At 41.0% G+C, this 22,083-nt stretch overlaps 1 long non-coding RNA gene across 25 annotated transcripts in view; it reads right to left on the reverse strand.

Annotated features, from left to right (window-relative positions):
• Positions 1–22,083, reverse strand: part of LOC110477926 (uncharacterized) — a 306,989-nt gene that overhangs the window by 97,800 nt on the left and 187,106 nt on the right. For all 25 annotated transcript variants that reach the window (XR_014954343.1, XR_014954361.1, XR_014954356.1 and 22 more), the window contains one exon: positions 16,196–16,275. This is a non-coding gene — a long non-coding RNA (uncharacterized LOC110477926). The remainder of the gene's footprint in view (positions 1–16,195; positions 16,276–22,083) is intronic.

Here is a 22,083-nt window from a genome sequence, read left to right on the forward strand (position 1 = left end):
GCTGGCTCTGTGAAACAGAGTCATTTCAGTAGGCTTGCTCAGTGACAAAAATCCATTTCATGTCTTCACTGGCCAAAGTCATTTTCATTTAATCACTCAACAGAGTACAAAGGGCTTATATGATTCATTCTGAGGAAAGGAACATATACTTATACCCTGCTTTATTTTTATTTTTTAAATGCTTTTATAAAAATAAGACAACACAGCTATAACAAAAAGATCTTTCATTTGACATTCATCATTCACATTCATTTGTCATTAAACTATAACATTGAGAATCTCTGGCTCACAAAATAAAGTAAAAATCACCTTAATAACATCTGCAGGAAAATTGTATCCCTGCTGTAATGTCTACATGTGTGTTCAACTATGTGACCCAAACCGTAGAAGACATGGTTATACTTCTGATTTTTAAAGACAGAAAAACAAAATTATCCTCTCATGCTGATGAAAAACTCAGTGAATTTTTTTGGTTCTTTAAGGGTTTTTTTTGAGCTACGACCTTCAGGTAATCTGGGAATCTTCATTCATAACCAGCAAAAGAAAAATAGTGGTAATGCTAAAAATGCACACAGAAATTTGCAAAGGCTGAGCCAGATTCACCTTGGAGTTTTCTAGAGATGTCCTCTGATAAAGGCCATCATAACATTAACACAGCATTATGACAAAGAAGAGTTTATGGGGGCAAAAAGTAGCTCTCCCCCCATTCCTGCCCCACACACCTTCCTCAAGTCACACTCACAGACATCTAAAAGGGCCAGGACATTCTGGAGTGTGGGCAGGGTCTGCTGAACAGAGAGTCCAAGGTAGAAACAACATATCAAGAATATAAATTCAGTCCATTCCTCTACAGAAACTTGCCATTAAACTTTGAGAAAAACAGTGCTCCCGAGAAGATGTGACAGGACAACTACATCTTTGCTTCCCAGAGAATATCCAAAGTAATCCATCGGTCTAATTTGGACAAGAAAACTTATTTTACAGCTTCCCATACTGACAATGTGACCTGACCTACTGGAATGACTGAAAATTTTCCTGCTGATCCCAGCATGCACCAAAGTTCCTCTTCTCTTCAGTGACATATTCCTGTTAATAAAGCTTGCAAGTTCAGGATTATTTTCATTTTACCAAGAAAAAACTCAAAGGGAGGTCAATGTATATAGTATAGAGAGTGTCCTTGCCAGAGCAAGACTTTAGAAGCTTAGTTACTCTTCAGCTCATCCTCAAGCAAGATAAAGCTGTTTTCTCATCAACTTTTCTAAAGCAAAATGTACCAGGAGACATCTCTCTTTACAGCACCCACTTCAGCAATGGATGTATTGATAGCAAAAAACACAAAACAAAACAAAACAAAAAAAAACAACAACAACAAAAAAAAAATCCTTCTAAGTCCATTCATCTCTGGTGTGTCTTCTGCACTTTCTTGCCTGGACTTCAGTCTTGTAAGTGCAAATTGAATTCATAAGTTTAAGATATCCAGCATAAATGGCTGCTCAGCTGTTCACATTTCAACTAGAAGTGATTGCCATGTCTTTGATGCCATGTCTGAGAATCAGTTGCAAAGATAGGGAGAATTTTCTGCGCACTGACACCTGATCATGCAGTTTTGAATTGCTGAATAGGAGCTGAAACCTGACAATTCATACAGTCCCAATGTCCAAATTATATAAAGAAAGGAGTTTGCAGTAAGAGTGGGGTTGAGACACACAAATGGTACATGTTGAGCACTATGCTGAAAGGGCATGCAGCTCATAAAATAAAAGTATCTTGTTGAAGTAGCAGGCAACACTTTGTGTATCTGCTCTGTTTTACTCATGCACATTTTAAATGAGATTGTACCATTTTCAGCATTTTTTTTCTCTCTCAAAAACTCATTATTACCATAAATTGTTCCACAAAAAAATCAAATATTCACTAATGTTTTTCTTATCAGAATGACAGGGGGGAATACTATTTTAGCATCACAGCAAATTCCATTAAGTAGAAGAGGAGTTTAAAGTCTTGTGCTTCTCAAGCTCCCCTTTTTAATTAGATCTCTTGTATCCTTATTTTCCATTGGGGGTGGGAATCCTTCAGAGCCCAACACATCAGTAAAAAGCACAAACTCACTCAGAGGCTATGGCTTTATTTTATTAATACAGAATAAATACATATCATTGTGGCTATAATGCAGCATCTGGACAGTTTTTCAGTCTCTTTGACTGTTGTTTCTCCCTTTAGGACTAAGAAATAACATTTTCCTTTTTGACTCTTCGTCTAAAGTGTTGTGTACATCCAAACACCATCATCTCCCCCTCACCAAGCTCTCCAAAATAAAGCTGCTTTTGAACTGCAGGCCCAGTACACAGAAGTGTGCAGAGATAAATTTTAATTTTATTTCTGTTCTACTGGTGATGGGAGCTGCATTTATCAAAGTTGAAACACACAAAAAGTACTTTTCAGTGATTACATGACATAAATTTTGATTACAAAAATAAAAAGAGGGTATTATTTAGCCTTGCAGAAGGAGAGTGAAAAGGCTAGCTAGAGTAACTACTGAGAGATTGCAGTGCAGCAGAAGCTTTTATGTAATGTCTTGAATCAGCAATGCTTTTTGTGGCAAAGGCCAAGATACTTAGCATGCCTTTGCATTTAACCATTTCACTGTCCAGCACATCTTTCAAAACTGTTTTAAAGAGATATTTGACAAACAAACAAACCACCAGAAAAAAAAAAAAAACGCAAATACATAGCACTTTCATCAGTACTTTATTTCCAGTTGTTATGTGAAATCTGATAAATCACCTCAGCATTTTGGAGAAGATGATGCCAGTGACCAAGTGACTAGGTCTTGCACTGTCCAGTGCTAATGATTCAGTGACCTCAGGACCCAAGCTAAGACAACACAGCATCATGTTGTATCTGAAAGGTATTGCAGTGCCTCAGGAAGCATTGAGTTATCATCACTGCATGGAGCAAGCATACTTCTGGAGAGCATGAACATGGAGAGCAATGGAGACTGTCGGGATGAAGCACAAGCCAAGCAGAAAGTCATCGAATTTAATAGGCAGCCAGAAACAGTAAAGTAACTGCAAGCCCTGCTTTGCCTGCATCAGAGACCTGGAAATCTGTGGTCTTGGTATGAACAGAAGGGAAGGCCAGAACAACTATGATGGCAATTGATACTGTGTTGGCTGGGTGGGAAGGATCAGCTCTTTCCTTCTGCTGCCAGCAGCTGTAGTAGCATCACCAAACCAGTTTCAGGAGGGTTGCATGGCCCTCTGTTGTTCAACAAGCTTGCCTCAGTCTGTCTCCTCAGAACAGAAGATAACCCAGGCCACATTCTTTGCTAGAGAAAGATGATAATTGAGTTTTTCCCAGACAGCAGAACTTGAGCAGAACACAACCAGTCCATCCCCTTTCAAATCCTGTTTCTACCACAGGAGATATTACTTTGGCCCACCTGGAATAGGAGACACAAAATTCTGCTCCTGGAAAGCACAGACGTTGGTGTGTCTGTGCATGTGGGAATTGGAACTTGGTAGTTTTGTCCTTTGTGGCATTATCTTGAACAAGATAACAAATAACTTAGGTCTTAAAACAACTGAGGTAGAAATAGAGTGAGGAAGAAGTTATTAGAATAACGAATATATAGTTATTGGAATAAAAGTTCAAGGTTCAAGTCTGAAGGAGTAAAGGGATCAGAATCAAACTGGAATATTCCTGACTGTAAGGAGTCGCAATCCAGACATCCTCTCTTTTCATTGGAGACTTATGTTACGGTGACTGTTGCAGTGCTGCAGCCTCTTAAGCCTCTCTGTTCTGTACATAGTTACAAACCAATTTGATTTTTTTTTCTTATGTTATTCTATGGACTGGCTAAAGGCTGTTTTGTGTCATGCAGGGAACCAGGAGTCTAGTTAAGCATGTGAAGCCATTCACACTTACACTGAAGACCTGATCCCCTCATATTTGCCATATACGAACTTAAATGATTGAAAAAGAAATCTACCTTCAGCTCAATTGCTCCAAATTACAATTTGCTTGGCATTGTCAAGGAACATGCTGAGGATCACCTGGAAAAAATAATAATTACCTCACTGTAAGCAGTGCTTTCAGAGCTCTCTGCCATGTGGTTATTTTGTCTTATTTGGTGTGCATGATTTTGATCTCAAATAATTTCTAAAAATACAGTTATTGCCTTTGGCTTTCCTTCTGCTCAAACTACCACATAATGCTGCACATGGACTGTTTTCCTTTATTATCCCTGGCCACCCTGAGCTACAGAGCATGCATTAACACTATACCTCCTATAACGTCACACATCTAAGCCAAGGATTAGAACACAGGATCCAGCATGCCAGCAATCGAGCCACATCTGCATTTGTATGCTTGGCCACACTCATGCCGGGGACAGGGTAAAGAGAAGCTGTCACTTGACTCAGTCTCTCTAAATAAATGAAGGCAAAAATACTTGATAAATGTGTGATAATCAACACAGGTGTATAGTGAAAGAATTATGGCAGGGAGGATTAGGGGGAAACAGACATGTCTATTTGTAAAATGCCATCCTAACAAGGAGAGAGCAAGAGTTATAAGATCACTCACCTAAATACCTCCCAGGATGTCTTCTCTGATTAAGGATTTGTGAGAGTTATTGAGTTTTGAATTAGATGCACTTTAATAAAACAGTAGAATGTTCTTATCTGATTGCACCTGTATTGATTGTGTTAAAAAGGTCTATCCTCAGATCAAGGTCAATGATTTTACATAAACTCACTAGCTAGATGGAATTGTTAGCAGTACTTAGGACTCCCATAGTGTGTGCACCTTACAACATATGATACCTACCTGTGAAACCTAGAACTGGAATGAACTTAATGCTCTTTCCATATTCTCTCTGTCTTCTAGCAGTACAGTACTTATTCTAATTAAAGTGTAAAATTAATTTGGAAAAGACCACTCATGCTAGTAAACTCCCTAGCAACTGTCTTACCAGCTATGAAAGGAAATTTTACACGTATATTTAAACAACAATGTTTCACAGACTTAAAAGCACCCTTGACCATTTTGAAATGCTGTATTTCATGTAAATATCCTTCTTTACCCAAGGAAAATGGCACATTAATCTGATTCATTGTTCCATTGCCTTCAGTAGAGCTGATGCAGCTTTCTGCAGTGGTGTTATAATTTGGATGCTTTCTGAGTGATATGCTTATAGTTCTCCTCAGTAACTATACACAAATATTTTATATATGTATGTAACTATATACATATATAAATATATAGTACATATAATTACGAACATGTATAAAATTTAAAATTGCACATACCCACAAACTGCTTTTAGTCTGTTAGCTTACCCTGCTTGGGACCCTAAGTGCAGATCAAGGAGCACAGCTAGTCAAGACTTCCTTCCAGTCCCCAGATTAATTTTGGAGCAGATAAGCTCTTCAGAGCTTAGCTAGACCAGGAAGCTACCACACTGAGTGAAGGTGCCAGCAGGCTGTTCAGGTTAGCAGTAGTGCATGAGTGTGCAGTTGTATCTCATGGGGTGACCTCAGCTTCACCATCAGCCCTGAGAAGAGATCAGCAGTGCTGTTCCAGAGGTAGCAGAACTTCCTCCTAGCCACCCTCATCTGAATTTGCAGAGGATGAAGAGGAGGAAGATGGATTATCACACATTTATCAATGTTCAGCAGGTTTGTTGTTGATGGAGGTGCTCAGCAAAGCAGAGGTGATCCTGGAGCTGAGGGTAAGATGTATGGACATAGTGAGGCTGTACTGTAGCTGAGGAGGGAAAGAGGCAGCCCTAAGCTACCCCATTCAAAACTCAGACTGAATTCTGGTGAGTTTTGAAGTGACGTCTTGCTCCCATGAGCAGGTGGGGAGACTTCCAGGTAAATCTGTGCTTCCTCAAATGTTGCAGGAACATTCCCCACTTTGTGGCAAGTAATGGAAACTGAGAAAATAGAGAAGTGTCCTGTCATGTTTATAGGCTGGAAAAAGGACTGAACAGGATGACTCTGCTGACAGACTGAGGCAGAGAATCTAAAGGGGTCAGCTGCAGGGGAAGTGTGGGAATCCAGGACATCTCTCTGGCTGCCCTGGCTGTCCCAAGACCCTGGCAGAGGGCTTGGAGACCTTGGCATGAAGTCAAAAACAACTGTGGCTTCGATTTTAGCCTGTGGAAAAAACTGCCAAATTTGTGTGAGGAACTACAAGCCACAAGGTTTTGAGTACTGTTGAATTAACACAGGGTGAAAAAGTGGAATTTTGGGGTTCTTAGAATGGGGTTCAAGGGGACAAGATGGAGGGATTTGGGTGTGTCCTGACCCTCTTCTCCTTCTTGTCCTCCATGTCTTGGTATGATGGTGACACTTTTCTATTGGTTTAAGCCAGAGACACACTGTCTAACATAAATGATAGATATTGGCACATTACTGTAAACATACTACATGTAGATTTTAGTATAAAATGTAAACACTGCCCTGGAGGGCAGACAGAATGCCACGGCTGACTTGATAGATAGAGCTCAGCAGGTCAGAGAAAGAATATTATAGATAAATAATCAACCTTGAGAAGCCGACCCTACATATTCCAGACTCCTTCTTTGGCTGCACAGGCTGGGAGAACAAGGATTTTTACAATCTCGGGGTCACCTCGATATCACAGACCCCAAGAGGGAAGAGATGGGCTTACTGTTTAGAAAGGCAAGGGTGCATCAGTGGTGCAGGTGTTGAGGCTGCTGGAGACCCAGATGGCAAGAGATTTCCTGAGTAAGATTTCCAAACGCCACAACTGAAACACATGAAGAGGAAAGGGATCCCAATACCCGTTAAAAGCAAGTTTTGCTCATGACAACATGAAGTCTGTCAGCAAGGCAAAGAAAAGCTGCCACCCCAACTCCAGATGGAAATACATCTTGTCCACATAAAATACAGCTCAAAAGCCTGTTAGATTTTTCTTAACTATCCTGCTAGTTTTTCTGTGAAAATTTCAGCCCCAGCCACAGACACAGCAGGAAAGCAGGATTTAGGAGAAACAAGTTTGCCAAGGGCATCTGGAGCTCTCTCTGGAAAGTCTCATGCTTCTGCATGTCCCAGGCTTCAAAGACCACCTGGCCAAGATGACAAGCACTCAAAGAAGGAAAAAAGCAAAGCCCTCACTGCTATATTTGAGCCAAAAAAATTCACATTTGCTATCTATGGCAAAGGACACCAATAAGAATCCTGTCTCCTCTTCAGCTGGCACATTTTCATGAAGGGTGGGATTTCATTTGGATGATACATTGACTCCCATCTGTTTGCCATATTTTCCTGGTATTGCTAAGTGCTGGGGAGGAGTGAGTGTGCTCATTTTTGAGTTTCCTACTCCCTGAATCAGCCAGTTAGAGTAAGAGCAGAAGGGAATTAGATGGTGCTTCTCAGCCAGTAGGATATGGTTCAGACAGGACAGGCTTGAGCACTAACTGGTCGCACCAATTTCCCTGGATTATCGGTTATCATGTTTGCCTCAGCAGCTGAATGTTCTCTATCCATCAGCCGGTAAAACACACAGTGAATTTTACACAAAATTGAAACAAGGGTAAAACACTTATTTCTTATCACTGACAAGATGGATTCCTTTTCCTTGCAATTCCACTGAGCTACTAAGATACAAGATATGTAATCCTTTTCTTTCATGCACCAGCTTCTTGTTTCATTTCTCACTAATTAACTTAATGCAAGAAAGAATTCATAGGCTTTTGAACAGGCTCAGCTACTTGTTTCCCTGCTGTAGGACTTATATGGTCTAATACAGAAGGAGTTCCTGAAGCAATTCCAGGCAGCAACATTGCTCTTTTACTGCTGCTCAGCATGGACTTTGATTTTCTTTCATTTGGCAGGAATGAGCAGAGATCTTCCAATAGACAGGTAGTGTGATGAGAAAGGTCTAAATTCTGGGGCTTAGAGTGAGGAAGGAAAAAATAAATGAGCAAGAGGAAGTGGCTTCACAGGAGCACAAGCCATCAGATCAAGTCATTAAATGAAGTAGAGCAAGCTTGTTGCTTTAAAAGATTTGTACCACAGCAACCACAAATTTTTAGGGCTTCAAGTACGATGTTTGCCATTTCTCCTAGCCTCATTTTCACTTCTAGGAGCTGTAGCAAAGAGGTAAGAGGTAAAAAAAAAAAAAAAAAACAAAAAAAAACACTGAAGAATGACTGTGTTCTCATCCTGTGAGACAGAGCCCTGCAGTTTTAGGAATCTTCAATGATTTTGAGAACTTGGCCATACTGCCTTTAAATGAGGAGGCATGGGGCAATACATCAGAGACCCCCACAAACGCTTAGGCAATGTGCAAGAGAGGCCAGAAGTAAACTCCTGGGTAATCACCTGTGCTGAGTGTCCTGCTACAGGAGTAGCACTGCCACTGCTACCCATGCTCCAGGATTTTACCCTGGCCCACTTTTACTTGTACAAACTACCTTCCTTTTCAAAGCAGTCAAACCCTGCAGTGTCTTAAGGAAAGTCAGAACAGCAGCCCAGTATGTCAGGCAAGAGATTGCAATGCTGAAGGACTGGAACAGACTCTTTGATTAAGTTTCTGTAATGACAGAAGCAAGATCTTTAGTGCCAGCAGATAATCATACTTGTCCTTCACCCCTGGTCTACTGAGACAATGGGACATGAGCAGGGTCTTTTTCTACTAGGAAAAAAATCTGGGCTGCCAGAGAAACTCACAGGGACTCTTGTGCTCTAGACATGCAAATATAAACTAAATCTCCTTGTTTCTTCTTTGGACAAGGCTCAAGGAAACTATCCCAAACCTGCTAAATCTAGGGGTCAAAAGGAATTTGTCTGTCTGGACAGAAATAAGGGAGTGTGAGCAGGGGATGTCAGATGCAATTTTGCTATAGAGTCAGCAGAGTTTTGAATTCAGATTGGGTGTCCTTCAGGGTTTCACTTCAGCATTCTCCTGCTAGTTTAACCCAAAAAACTTGCAGTTACTCTTCTTTTGCAGCCTTTTCAGCACAGTTCTGCACATTAGTGTTGTGGGTACCTCAGTGTATGACAAAGAAGTCAGGGTGAATAAATGATGACATTTTAGAACTCACAGTGACACACTTTCAGTCTCATCAAACAGTCTGCATTAGGTATTTGTGTCTGTCTTCACAAGTACTAGGGCTGGATACATGCCTTTTTTTCTCCTTTTTAAATGAAAGGGAAGACAGTTATCCCTCAGGATGTCTGTCTGCAATCAATAGAGATACAGCAGTAGGCACTGTGATTGCAATAAACCAGAACTAGGAATAACAAACCAACTCAAATCAAATATCTGTCAAGTCTTCCCTAAACTAGGAATGTAAATGTCTCCAGTTTCTATAAGCACACATTGGAAGCAATCACCATATGTGGTTAAAAAAGAATAGTCTGAAGCCAGCCAAAGAAAGTTCAATGTATGCGCATAAAAGGAAAGACCCCAGATCTCTCCTTGAAGAGCTTTCAGGTGTGAAAACATACAGCATGCTTTCACATCCAAAGCACTAAATTCCCATTCCAAAAACAAGCATCATCTATGATGTGCTCTAAGCAGCCCAGCTGAAGGGGAAAATGGACTAGAGGCCATGTCAAGGACACATGGTGCTTGCCTGGTGCTTGCCTGCCCAAAGGATGCCTCGTCTGGCCTCCCACACTGCCATGCTGTCTGTATCCACGGAGCTCTTGTCTCCCAGCAGCTGTTAAATGGGTTGACACCTTTTGTTGGCAGAGACTTCAACATGAAAAAATCAAAACACACTCAAAAAGAAAAATAGAGGAAACTGCAAAGCACATTACACTCCAATGGGACAGCAAAACATAAATTGGGTGGGGGAGGAAGAAATAGAAGCTGCTGCTAATGTAGGAAACAGCAAATGCTTCCAGGGCCACATGATTTACCTCTGCTGCTGCAGACTTGCCTAAGGTCAGGGAAAAAAACCTTATAAATAAGAGTTATACACAGAGATGTGCATAGTTTGCTGTGCTTCTCCTTTGCTAGTATGTTTACACTTTCCCTTTCCTATTTTTAGGCATTGTTGTGTTCTTCCATACACAAACAGGCAGAACTGGATTCATTATAAGCAGATAAGGCAGGGGCCTGGGACCCAGTCCTCTAGCTACTCTACATCTTTACAACTCTTGGACATAGCTTTATGCAATGAGCCACCTCTCCTACCCTCCTACCTCATTTTCGGAGTTAGGAGAAAGGAGGAAGAGAAGCACTTCCCAAAGGTTGACTGACGTTTGGCAAGGATAATCAAACCGGGGTTTTCTATAGTTACAAGGGAGAGACAGAAATCCTCTAAAGTAGGATTTTGGAATGGGAGCCCAGCTTAGCTGTTTTAAATCAATTCTCCATGTTTCAAGGCTGATTCCCCTTCCTGCCATGTGGCCTGTGGGAGAAAATTGAATTTTGAATGAGACCCCAACCAGGAGGTAGAAGAGAGAGAGCCAGGAGGGAAAGCTACAGAGTCATCATCACTGGGAGCCTCCAGCTGCTCCTGGAGCCTTTTATACAGTTTTGACTGGGTTGTCAATTTGTGCTAGTGGGCTGCTTCCTCCAGCCTGCATCACAGTTTCTTGGAGCATACATCTTTCTCAGCTTCTCTTTCTCACTTCACTTTCCCTCCTTTTCCATTTAAGCTTCTCTTCTTGGGAAACCTCCCATGTTCAGCCCTCCAGCAGCCTCAGTGCCAGCACACTGGCTGCTGCGACCACGCTGTTGTCTCCCACTGTGAGCTCCACGTCTCCCTTCTGCTGCTTGTGGCCAGGCCAACACCATGGCTCAGGCTGCTGCGCAGAGAGCAGGACCTGCCTGCTGGCTTAACTGTGCAGCACCTGGGACAGTAGAGTCTGTTCTTGGCCACTTGGAAGGCAAGACTGAAGCAAACAGGATGTCCCAAGAGAGACATATGCAGAAACCCACACAGTCTTCCACTCAAATATATGATTGTGCCAGCCCTCAGAGTCCTAAGTGGATGCCTAGAGAGTCTGGGGAAGGAGACGTGAGCATTGAACCTTTTCAACTTCACTTTGTACATGTTTGCTTTAGGAAAACCACGCACACACACACCCCAATCAATTGTTTTGGTTTTTTTTTCATGAGACTCAGATAAACAGGAGGTGATGTTGCTTTAAGTCAGCAGGAGTGAATAAGAGAGAGAACAAAGGCAACAGGATAAGGAAGCCCACATCAATAAGATGAGAGCATACTTTTTCTATCTTCTGGAGCTTTCTCACTTTAAATGTCTTGCTTTCATTTTGTGCATGTGTTAATAATTATAAATCAAGAAACTAACACACCCAGTCTCTGTGCCAAGTTAGCTCCTTAGGTGTGCATTTAATAAAACAAAACCATTGAAGTTATACTAATACAGATAGGGAGAGACTGTGGTCAAACCATGACACTGATCTGCATTTGTGCTATCAAACAAGATGAGCATAACTTCCTGATAATTGCATTGTACTAGGGTTTATATACTGCTTTCAATATACTACTTTCAAGGCTATATTTAAAGCAGTATGAGCACTGCATGTAGGCAAACCCTTGGGAGTATATTTTTGCTCTTCAAACAATTGTAATCAAAGGAGAAGTACTGACCCCACTGCAGTCAGTGGGAGTTTCACTAGACATTGTTTTCAGAAGTTCTTTCAGCTCCTGAAAAAATTTCTGTTAAGTTAGAAGGCTTTCATAGTGCAAACAGCTTTTTGAGGTTAGAAAAAAAAAAAAAAAAAAAGGAAATAAAAAGGGAAATAACACCGACTGATCAAAGGCAAATCCATGTTTTCGACGCCTACATACACATTAACACCTCATTAACACTACTTGTACCTACAGAAGAAGTCAAGCACGGGAATGGCTCTAGCACAAAGGAAACATATCCTCGGCAGAAATACTGCTTTTTTCTTCTGATAGTACCAGAAATAGTGGGTCCTAGACTGCAGTAGCTTTATTCTTACAATTTATGAGAACAGAAATGAAAGAGTCCAACATTCAGTGATAAGAGTGCCTATATGAGAACTCATAACAATCATGATAAAAACAACAGCAGCAAATTGAAGAGAATGAGAAGGGTTTTTTTTAAACATAATATCTATTTAGAGTATGGTAAAATATCAGAATAATCATTTGGAGAAATAAGCTTCAAAAGTGTCATAAAACCTTGCAAATGTTTCATAGCCCTGAAGGCAAGACATCATTAGAAACTGTCACAGCTAAAAAATCTCTGTTGGTAATTCTCAGTTCTCCTGGGATTTCCATTTTCACAATATAGTGCCACACTTCTGCCAAGAAGCAGAGCTGCTACTTCCCCTTCCTACCTCCACCTGCTCCCAGCCACTTTCCTTGCCATACCTCCAGCTCAGCCATCTTTGCAAACCTCTTGAAAACACTAAACTAGCTGAAAACAAATGCATTAAAAGCACATAGTGGAAGACCAATATGGTTTGCAGCCTCATTGGCCTAGAGGGCTGTAGCCTAGGAAGGCTGAGTCAGCAAGTTCTTAACTTGCATGTCACTTGCTGCTCCCAAAGCTCCTCCACTGACCAGTGCAGTCAGGATGAGGATGTGCTTGTGCATGTGAGTGCAAGTTGCTGAGGAGAGAGTCCTTCATTAAGGCAACCATCATTATCTGCCATTCTGTATGTTTTATTTTGCCAGGTTTTAAGACTGGGATAGGATCTGCTGAGGCCATGCAGGATCTGGCGTTGTACTGGGATATCCTGTACCTGATCATTAGCAGGCAAAAAGAGAAAGCAAGCCTTCTTTGGGCTCATGTTGAATCGGCACCCATTTCACTTCTCTAAAACCAATTTTGTTAAACCAGATCAGATGTTCTTGTACTGACTTAGCTAAAATCAATTCCTAATTGATTAAAGCTAACTTGAAATAAAATTGCCTAGGCTATAATAAAGGGTGACCGTAGCAATTTAACTGACTGGATTTAAAATAACCCCATCAATTAGGCGGCTACAACTGTCGAGCTTTTCATGGCAGAATTTGCTTCCTCCTCTATTCTCAGGAAGCATTAAGTGCAATGGGGACCTAATCTCAATTAGTGCAGCAGAGCACTGCTGTGGGAAAACTGTAACCAATCCAAAGTGAAACTCATCATGCACGGCACTGGGCTGGAGAACCGGGTTCTGCTTTCAGCTTTCCAGTTAGCCGCTTGCAATGCCTCAGGCAGGATATCCTCCCTCCTTGCAGGTTATGAGCAGAGAAGGCAAATTCCTGGAGACAGAAGCTGTCTCATACCTTGGATTTGCAGGGCACTTTGCACCAAAGGGCTAAGTCTTGTCCAGATCCTTGGAATGCGGGTATTAACCAAACAGTTGTCTTTGCAAACTGAAGAACATCAGCCTTGCATTTTCTCAACAACTCAGTCAATTTTTTTTTAATTTATATATGTTCATAGGTGAGACAAACTTAAGCCAAAGTTTGATTTTTCTCCCTTTTATTATGTTGTGTCCTGCTCTAAAGTCACATCCATATGGAAAAAATTACACACATAAAAATCTGCTTCAGCCACAAATCTGCTGATGAAATTTGGCTCCTGTGATTTGGTGAGCTAACACACACAAATATACTCTCATTGGAAGGGTCTGCAGCACAGCAAAGGTTTAGCACAAGCTCATAAACAAGGATTCGGGGAGGCATATAACACTTGACTGCTTTCTCTGTTTTTCCCATGTCCATCTGAGCCATTCCTGCCAAGCTGGAACCAGCACCAGGTTCAGACCACCCCGAGCAGACAGCTCTATTATGCTCCTAAATTATATAAACCTCTGTAAACAGGTGTTTGAAGCACTGAGCGCTGCACAATTTCTGTCTGTGAGACCAGCACCTTCTACCTGGTACACCAGTCTGTACTGGGAATGAGAGTGGCTGAATGCTGCAGCCTTCAGGGAGGTGCATCCATGCAGGCCAGCAAAAGTTAAATAATTTCTTTCAGTCCTCTGTACTGCATATCTTTTCTCTGCCAGCCCACAGAGAACTGAAAAATACCCAAACTTCTTAACTGCTTATTCAGAACAGACATAAGCCAAAGCTGTATTGGGTTATGCAAACTATCCTGAAGACTGGATTTGCTGGTAAAAAAGGATTCAAATCCAGGCCACCCTGGCTTTGTTTCTGCAGAACCAGAAGTCAGACAATGATTTTCTCCAAAACAACCAGAATGGTTCTATGTCTACTTTATTTCCACATTTTGATTCCCTGTTTTGCCATCCATCCCACGCCAATCACTACTTCACACTTCCAAAATTTATTTAACTTTTATTAGCCATATAAAGAGGGCTTTCTTCATTTCATGGTCCTACTCAAACTGAAATCTATACTGACCTCCATATAGAACAATGATAAGGAAATAATAAACATTTAAAATACCCTACTTACATTTATGTCTAAAATCTAGTTCATGGCCAATGAGAGAAATTGTCAAAAAAAAAAGAAACTGATTCCTTTGTTTTGGTTTGGGTTTTTTTCCCTATCAGTAATTATTTAGCTACTCAAGAAACTATTTTAAAACTTCTAAAATTAGAATTCTCTTTAAGGAAGTAAACACTGATGGAATTCCTGTGAAAAATATATAAGTCACTTACTGTTTCCAAGTATGAGTCTAAAGCAAGACATGTACATTTGTGTGGTTATGTATCAACATATATATGTTGTGCCTCTTTGTGTACACACACACATATACATGTGGATTTACACTCTGCACACAGAATTATGTACTTGAAATAGATTTAAGTTGCACAATTCAGTCAAAATCAAGTTTGAATCTTCACAAGTTTCTGAGGTATTTGGATCTAAGCCTGGTTTTCAACACATAAAAAAATGGGTCCTATTCAAATTTAAGAATCCATTTAAGGCTCAAACATTTCTCACCAGTAACCTTTCCCAGAGTGGCAATGAAATTTGAGCTTTGCAGATGAGACAAGGTCACATGAAAAACACAGGAACATTATGTCTCTACCAAGATGGCATAGGAAGATGGCATTCGAATTAGCAATTAGGACTTCTGCTAGCGTAAATTAGCATACCTTTATGGCAATCAAGATACCACAAAAAGGAACATAATTATTTCAAACTCACATTTTTATCCTTTGTTATGAAAGGGAATACTAAGTCAATAAAGTAAAATGACAACTCTTTTAATTTGATTTCTTTAAGCATTGACAGGAATTTCACTTTTTCCTCTGTGTAATCAATGAGCTGCCTTTGTGTAGGTTTTTCACACAGTAACGAAGGACTGTGCACATGGATGTGAATAAATTATGAGAAATAGTCATGAAAAATCAGGAATAAGAAGAAGGAAGCCTATAAACGAGTGCTATATTAGAGACATATTTTATTTTTGCAATTGACCACATTCCAAGTTGAAGTTGCCCCTTTCTTATCAGCCTTAATATAGATTTCTCCTAGCGGCAGCTCCAGCACTTAAACACAATAAACTATTATGCTCACATGTTAAAGCATACTTGTATTAAATGTGCTGCTGAAGGCAATTAAATCCTTGTGAAAGTATACTGTTTTTTTCTAGCTCTAGCCAAGGCCTGGGCAAACCTGAGTACCAAGGAGGCTGAATTGTCCTCACACCTCATCACATAGGGGCAATAGCAGCCACAGCACCAGCATCTCTACAGCACTTGGTGTGACAGTCAGCCCTTTGCCTCTATCAGCTTGATTTGCAGTTTATCACAAGGAACTGCAATAGTTTGCACTTGAATAATAAATACATAAATAAACTGGCATGAATAACACTCCTGGGAAATCAGCAAGGAATTTCCAGGTCTATTTCTTACTAGGAAAAAAAAAAAAGAGAGAGAGAGAGAGAAAGGGAGAAGATAGATTACTGGGAGAGAATTATGCTCCAAACCTTTCCTAGTCACAGAGTATTGACAGAAAAAGAAGTGCTGAACTGTGGGCTATTTGGAGATCCATTTGTCAGTCGGTGCGCAACTTCCCCAAAATCTGTACTTTGTATTTGCTTAATGATATTAGAGATGGGAAAGACTTTTAGAAAACCGAGAGATGAAAATTATATCTGAAATTAGTATTTCTGACTGTTTTTCCTTCCTCCAGGTTATTTCTACAAATCAGATATTGTGAATTCTTATCTTGTTTCCAAATCAAATAACTCCAGTGAGTGGGAAAGGCAAGGTTTGAAAGAGAAATCTCCAATGGTCTGTACCTCAGAGCTGCAGTTTATTCTCTTCCTCCTCAACTTTGAGGCTGCTTCATTAACTTGGACTTACATTCCAGCCTCGGCTCCTGTTGTAGAGAGTTAAAAAAAAAAGGATTAAAGAAAACTTCATCATGATCCAGCCAGACCTTGAAAAATTAGACCCACTGAAGAAAAGAATACAATTGGAACTCGCAAAGACTTTTTTTTTTTTTATTGGCCTTGTAATTTCCTCACTAAACACTCTTTTAGCAGCATACCCCTCTCAGAATCTTAATTATCTGTCGGCCCCTCATAATGGCCCCATTCATGGTTCTTCAGAGCAAAAGCACAGTGATATCACAAACACAGGAACTCAGGAGATACAGTATGTTCCTGAGGAAGGGCTGCACACCCACAGATAGCAGGCAGAGGGAATTTGCTACTTGGAGAACATAATATAATACAAATATGTATATTTTTTCCCCTTCTTTCATTTTTTCCTTTTTTTTTCCTGAAGCAAGAAAGAAGAGATTATGTGCCTGAGTCATGCATAAAGGAGGAAAAAAAAAAAGAAAAAAAAAAGCAACCCTCTGATATACAGTTCTGAAAGAACGTAAATATTATAGGCTTTCCATCTCTCTCCTCCATCTTTTCTGACTGATCATTGACTACCATAAATTAATATGACTTGATATATTGTAAGGGCTGGAGACATTTTATGAGCTTCTGAAATCTTTTTCCAACAGGAAATGTGAAGCATCATTTATGGTTCAAGATTTTTTTTTTTTATTTGTTTGGAAATGAACCACATGCTGAAAATATTTCATTTAAATCAAAACTAAGAATACCAAGTTGGTCAGTATTCTTGAGAACTGGACATTTTTAGTGATTCAAGTATGTACTTCTACAGGCCCTTTCTATGATAAAAGAAAAAAGAAAAATATTGTATCACTAGCTCTGACAGTCTGCTATTTCTCAAGTTCCCACTGATTAATGCTCTCCAAATACTTTTTGTAATCAGTTTTACTTCTTAAATTCAGTCTGACTTTGTCTAAGAAAAAAAAAATTAAAAATAAAGTAAGAAAAAATAACAGAACACCCTCCCCACAAAAAAAACCCACAACTTTGAAAGAAATCACACTGTATGCAAAACACAGTCCAGAAAATTAAATTAAATCACATTAAATAAAAATCTTACCAAAAATCTGTAACAACTTCTGTAATAAGTAGTCTAAGAATTTTACCAAAATATTCACTGTTCAGGGGAAATATCAACTTTGTAAATCCATACTTGTCTTGTCATTACAGTTTAATTTGATATTCCAACAGAAATGGTCCCTCTTACTTCTGCTGCCTCAGGTCTACTTATTAAAGATTGACCAAGGTTCAAGGGGTAACTTTAGGAATAGCTACCAATTTTTATTTCAGCAAATGTGCTCCCTCCAGAACTGGTGGTCTAGCCAAACACCATGAGCCATATTCCTATCTGGAATCGCAAGATAAAAATGATCCCAGAACAATGATAAGAATGATGTGTGGCAGAAAAAAAGAGGGGGGGAAAAGTCCATGCAGAAGCCTTGCAAAGTAAGTTTTAATTTGAATCCAGTTCATCATACCTAAAATTTGTATTTTAATATTAAACCTGTTGTATCTAGTATGTATAGATGTGATCCAGGTCAATTTGCATATCAGAAATATCCAAATTAAAAACAAAGCAAGCAAAAATAAAAAACCCACCCACAAACAAGAATACATAGAGGCATTTGGACCTTTGAGGGTGAGTATGTATAGATAACACCACCCTGAAGACCTGCAAGCACTAAGACACAGAAAATCATTGCAAAATTTGGTTTGGGGGCAGGACTCCTTCTCAGAGTCCTGTTTTTAACCTCCAGGGAGGCCACCTCAGAGGGAACTGAAAGCCAGAGGCTCCTTACATGTATCCAGCAGCCTGTGCATGAGCTGCCTTAGGGATCAGCTTCAGGCTGGTTGTGCTCCAGAACCTCATGACATGAACGTGTGCCATCCCAGCACCACTACACTGGCATCTTGCGAGCAAGACAAAGGAACATAAGAGAAAGAAACAGATGTTTTCAGTCATCTGGAAAATGTGTCCTCCAGAAGATGGTGAAGAGCAGAGTGTTTTCGTGCCAGGCTACCCAACTGCACCTGCTCTAGACAGGAGTACTGGTACAGTAGCATGTCTCCACATTTCATGAATAATAAATTCCTATGTTAAAGGAAGGGATCACTAGAGAGAGTAGATTGAAGGATAGCGCAAGTTAAACAATGAGAAATTCACCTAATACTTGCATTTACCAACTGAAGCCCAGAGTTTTGCATCTCTAGGCAGAAAGAACAAATTGACCTCTTCACAGAAGTGGTGCACTGAAGATGTTTAATAAATTGCTTCAGAAGCAGAATCAGTTCTGAACTTAGCACAGGTGTCTCAGGGAAGAAAAACGCACATAAAAGCACTGTGCAAACTGCTGAGAGCACTAGCTATGTGAGAGACAATCAAGGTACTTAAGGTTTTAAAACACATGCCCTGCATAATAACTAACACTTCCAGAAGCCTCTGTCACTCTTCCAAGCACTGAATTAAGAGAAGTGTCACTGTACCAGGATCATAAAAGATATCCTTTAAGCCTCTTGCATAAATGCATGTGTTCTGAGATGGAGAAATGTGAACTCATATTCTTCATGTATCCAGGGGCTATTTTCCCCCGAGAAGTTGAGGGGAAAGGGAGAACGGGCCACTACACTATTGATTTTCTACAAATACATTTAACTTTTAGCAGCTACTGTCAGCATTTCCAGTGCTAATACCAACAGTGAACAAAGCAGCTGGAGGAGTGCAGAGAGCTTGCTTCAGAGGTGAGCCTTAGGAAATCAGAGATTCCTCTCTCAGCCCAGCATGAATTGCTTTAATGGCCATACTGGAGAGGGCATGGATGCAGGAGAGAATGGGGGAGGAGAGAAGGAAGGTGTTCCCACAAGTTCAGGCAGTATTTCCTGAAAATGCAACAGGAACCTGATCAGTAATTTCCCTGAGCCATTGCATCTGAGTCAACTAATAATAGACACATCTAAAATGTGTTTGAATCTTCCTGTGAACATTTCCTTCAATGAGTGCTGTGCAGCATCAAAGAAACAGTGCTTAGGCCACAGGGTTCCCACTGCCCAGCTTCCAGGCCTGGCAAAGGCCAATGGAAGCAGGGTGACAGGAGTTCTGCAAGAAGCAGTAGTTTAAAAGGCAGGCAATAGCTTCTGTAGCCCTTCATTTCTAGGTCACTAGGTTGAATGCAGAAGCACACAAAAGTCAGCTTTATCTCCCTCACAGCCACACGAAGCCTACATGAAGGGAGGCAGTGCTTTCAGCCTACCTCCTCCCAAGGCACTTCTTGCTCCTCGTCGTGAGCCCAGGCTGACTCCCTCTGGCTCAGTCTCCCAAGGAACACATAACCTCAAATCAGCATATAGCTGGTACTGCTTCCTGACACCTAAAAGCCTGATTTATGTTAGGCAGGTGATGTGTCCTCATCACAGTAAATTGCTATTTTCTTTCATTCTTGACCAGTTTACCCATTACATGGGGCACTCAGGCCATTAATGTACCTCCCCGGGCATTCCTCACACACCCCACTGCTGCAGCTGCTCTCTGCGAAAGCAAACCAAGCGAGCAGCAGCACGAAGCCTCGCCATGTCCCACACAAATGCACAATGCACACTCCTCAGCAAAGCAGGTCCTGACACAAACACAGCACGCCCCTGTCATAGCCCAGAGATGGGCAAGGGCTGAGCCCCCTCACCAGAGCACCCATGCACAGCACTTGCTCCCCTCTCACTTGGCAGCGGGAGCTGAGCCCTGGTATCGTAGAGTCACAACTGAGTTTTCTAAAATGTACTGGTTGCTATTTTTTTGTTGCTATTACCTCCTCCAACACAGTTTGGGCTTGCAATATTAAGACAGCTTGGGTTTACATACAGAGAGACTACAAATAGCTTTCCTGCTAAATAAGTGGTGCAAACACATCATTCGACGGTGCTGCGTGGCTTGCAGGATTTATGGTCTCGCGTTTGGGATGAACAGCGCAGTTCTCTTGTGCTGTTTCCATTATGAATAATGCGGCCACGCTAAACTTACACTAATAAAACCTGAATGTATCACTGCATTGTTTAGCACTCTGTATAGGAGAAACCCATCCATTAGTGAGGCGGCACTGAAAACTCTTTGTGACAGGAGCAGCACAGGGACAGCTTCACAGCAGCTATTCAGAACCACTTTACAGCTTCCTGAGCAGAGCCCAGGCCGGGCTGCGTGCCAGCAGTGTGGAAAATGGCTGGCAGAGGGTCTGGCCACTGATTTGTAAGTCACGTGAATCCCCAGGGGAAAAGGGAGCAGGTAGTGAGAGCACCTGTTAGAGGGTGCTTGATGCATGTCACTGCCCATCTCTAACATTTGCTTCAGCCCACCTATTGATGATTCCTCTGAGAAGGCAAAATGACTGAGACTCTGCAAACTGAGCAATGACCTCACTGCTTCAGCTGCTACACAACTACTGGTGGCCACCAGAGTCTGCATGGGCAGCAGAAATGTTCCAAAAAAAGCAAAGCAGGCAGCCACACCAGTGAGAGGGACAGTGCAGGCTGCTGAGGCAGTGTGCCCAGAGGGGTGTTCTCTCTCAGCGAGAGTGAAGGCACCACAGACTTTCTGCTGTCTCCAGCCCAGTAGCCAGGGCAGAGCCAATGACCACAAAACTTACAACTGCATACCCAGGCCAGAGTTGAAACCAAAAGCAGTAAGAGTACGTACTAGCAATAGTGTCTACTTCACAGCCAGCACTCTCCTGCCTTCCTTGATAATGGCTGACATATGCTGCTTCCTGCATGTCCCATCACTAGGCTGGCCAGCCTCCTGTGTCCTGCTCCAAACCACTTTCATTTTATGAATCCTTTAACCCTGGGGAGTTACCCAAGAATGTACTGACACCATCCCTTACATTTCTTCTTTATGAAACTCCTAACAAATGTCTCCCTAAGTTGAACAGCCTTCCTTTAAAGAAACTCATGACTTTGCTACTAGATTTGCCTTTCCTCTAAGCAGTGGTATTTAGCCATGCAAAACAGCCCTGTGAGTTCACCCTACTGCTGTGCCACAAAGAGAGCCCTGATGAGAAAGTTTAAATTGAACATCTTTGAGCAGATGACATACCTTGGCCTGCCTGAAGCCTTTGAAAGGCCAAAATGCAATGCAAATTAAAGTTCAAGGAGCTTAGAAGAAAACTATTTTAGCTTTAGGCTTTCAACCAAGCAAAGAAGAGTTAAAATTATATTTCGAACAGCATTTCAATCATTCACTTTCCCAGTATTAATGAACGCCTCCTGCATGTTTACCTAGATAAGGCTGTGATTCATGTAGCAGGCATACCCCAGAAACTTAAAAGGTCAAAAAGATGGCAACAAAGCATTCTGTTAATATTACCTAGAATCCACTCTGTTCCTTTGGCTATTTTAGTATCAGTAAATAACTCTCTACGTTTTCTGACCTAAGCATTTCCATTTAAGAAGCTTCCCAGGCTAGATGTTTCTAAAATGTTACCAAATGATTAAACACAAATCCTCAAGTGAAGAGAGCAGGTTTTATTAAATATCCCAGAGCAGTGCTGTCTGCCCACACTTGTGCCCATGTCTGGCTGCTGGCTGATAAACGCCTTGGCTTTAAGATATTACTTATTAGCATGCCTGTATATTTCCACCTCACACAGTCACCCAAGGGTGATTGCTATCTGTTAATTGAATTCCGTGCCAGCAACTGTGTCTTTGTGTGCCTGCCATTATAATTTCAAGGATTGTGACTTCATTTCCTATTTACAAGTGATGAAAACGTGTTTTAATTTATATATAAATAAGCT

Source organism: Lonchura striata, chromosome 3, assembly GCF_050655825.1.
Source record: "Lonchura striata isolate lonStrDom1 chromosome 3, ASM5065582v1, whole genome shotgun sequence".
NCBI lineage: Eukaryota > Metazoa > Chordata > Aves > Passeriformes > Estrildidae > Lonchura > Lonchura striata.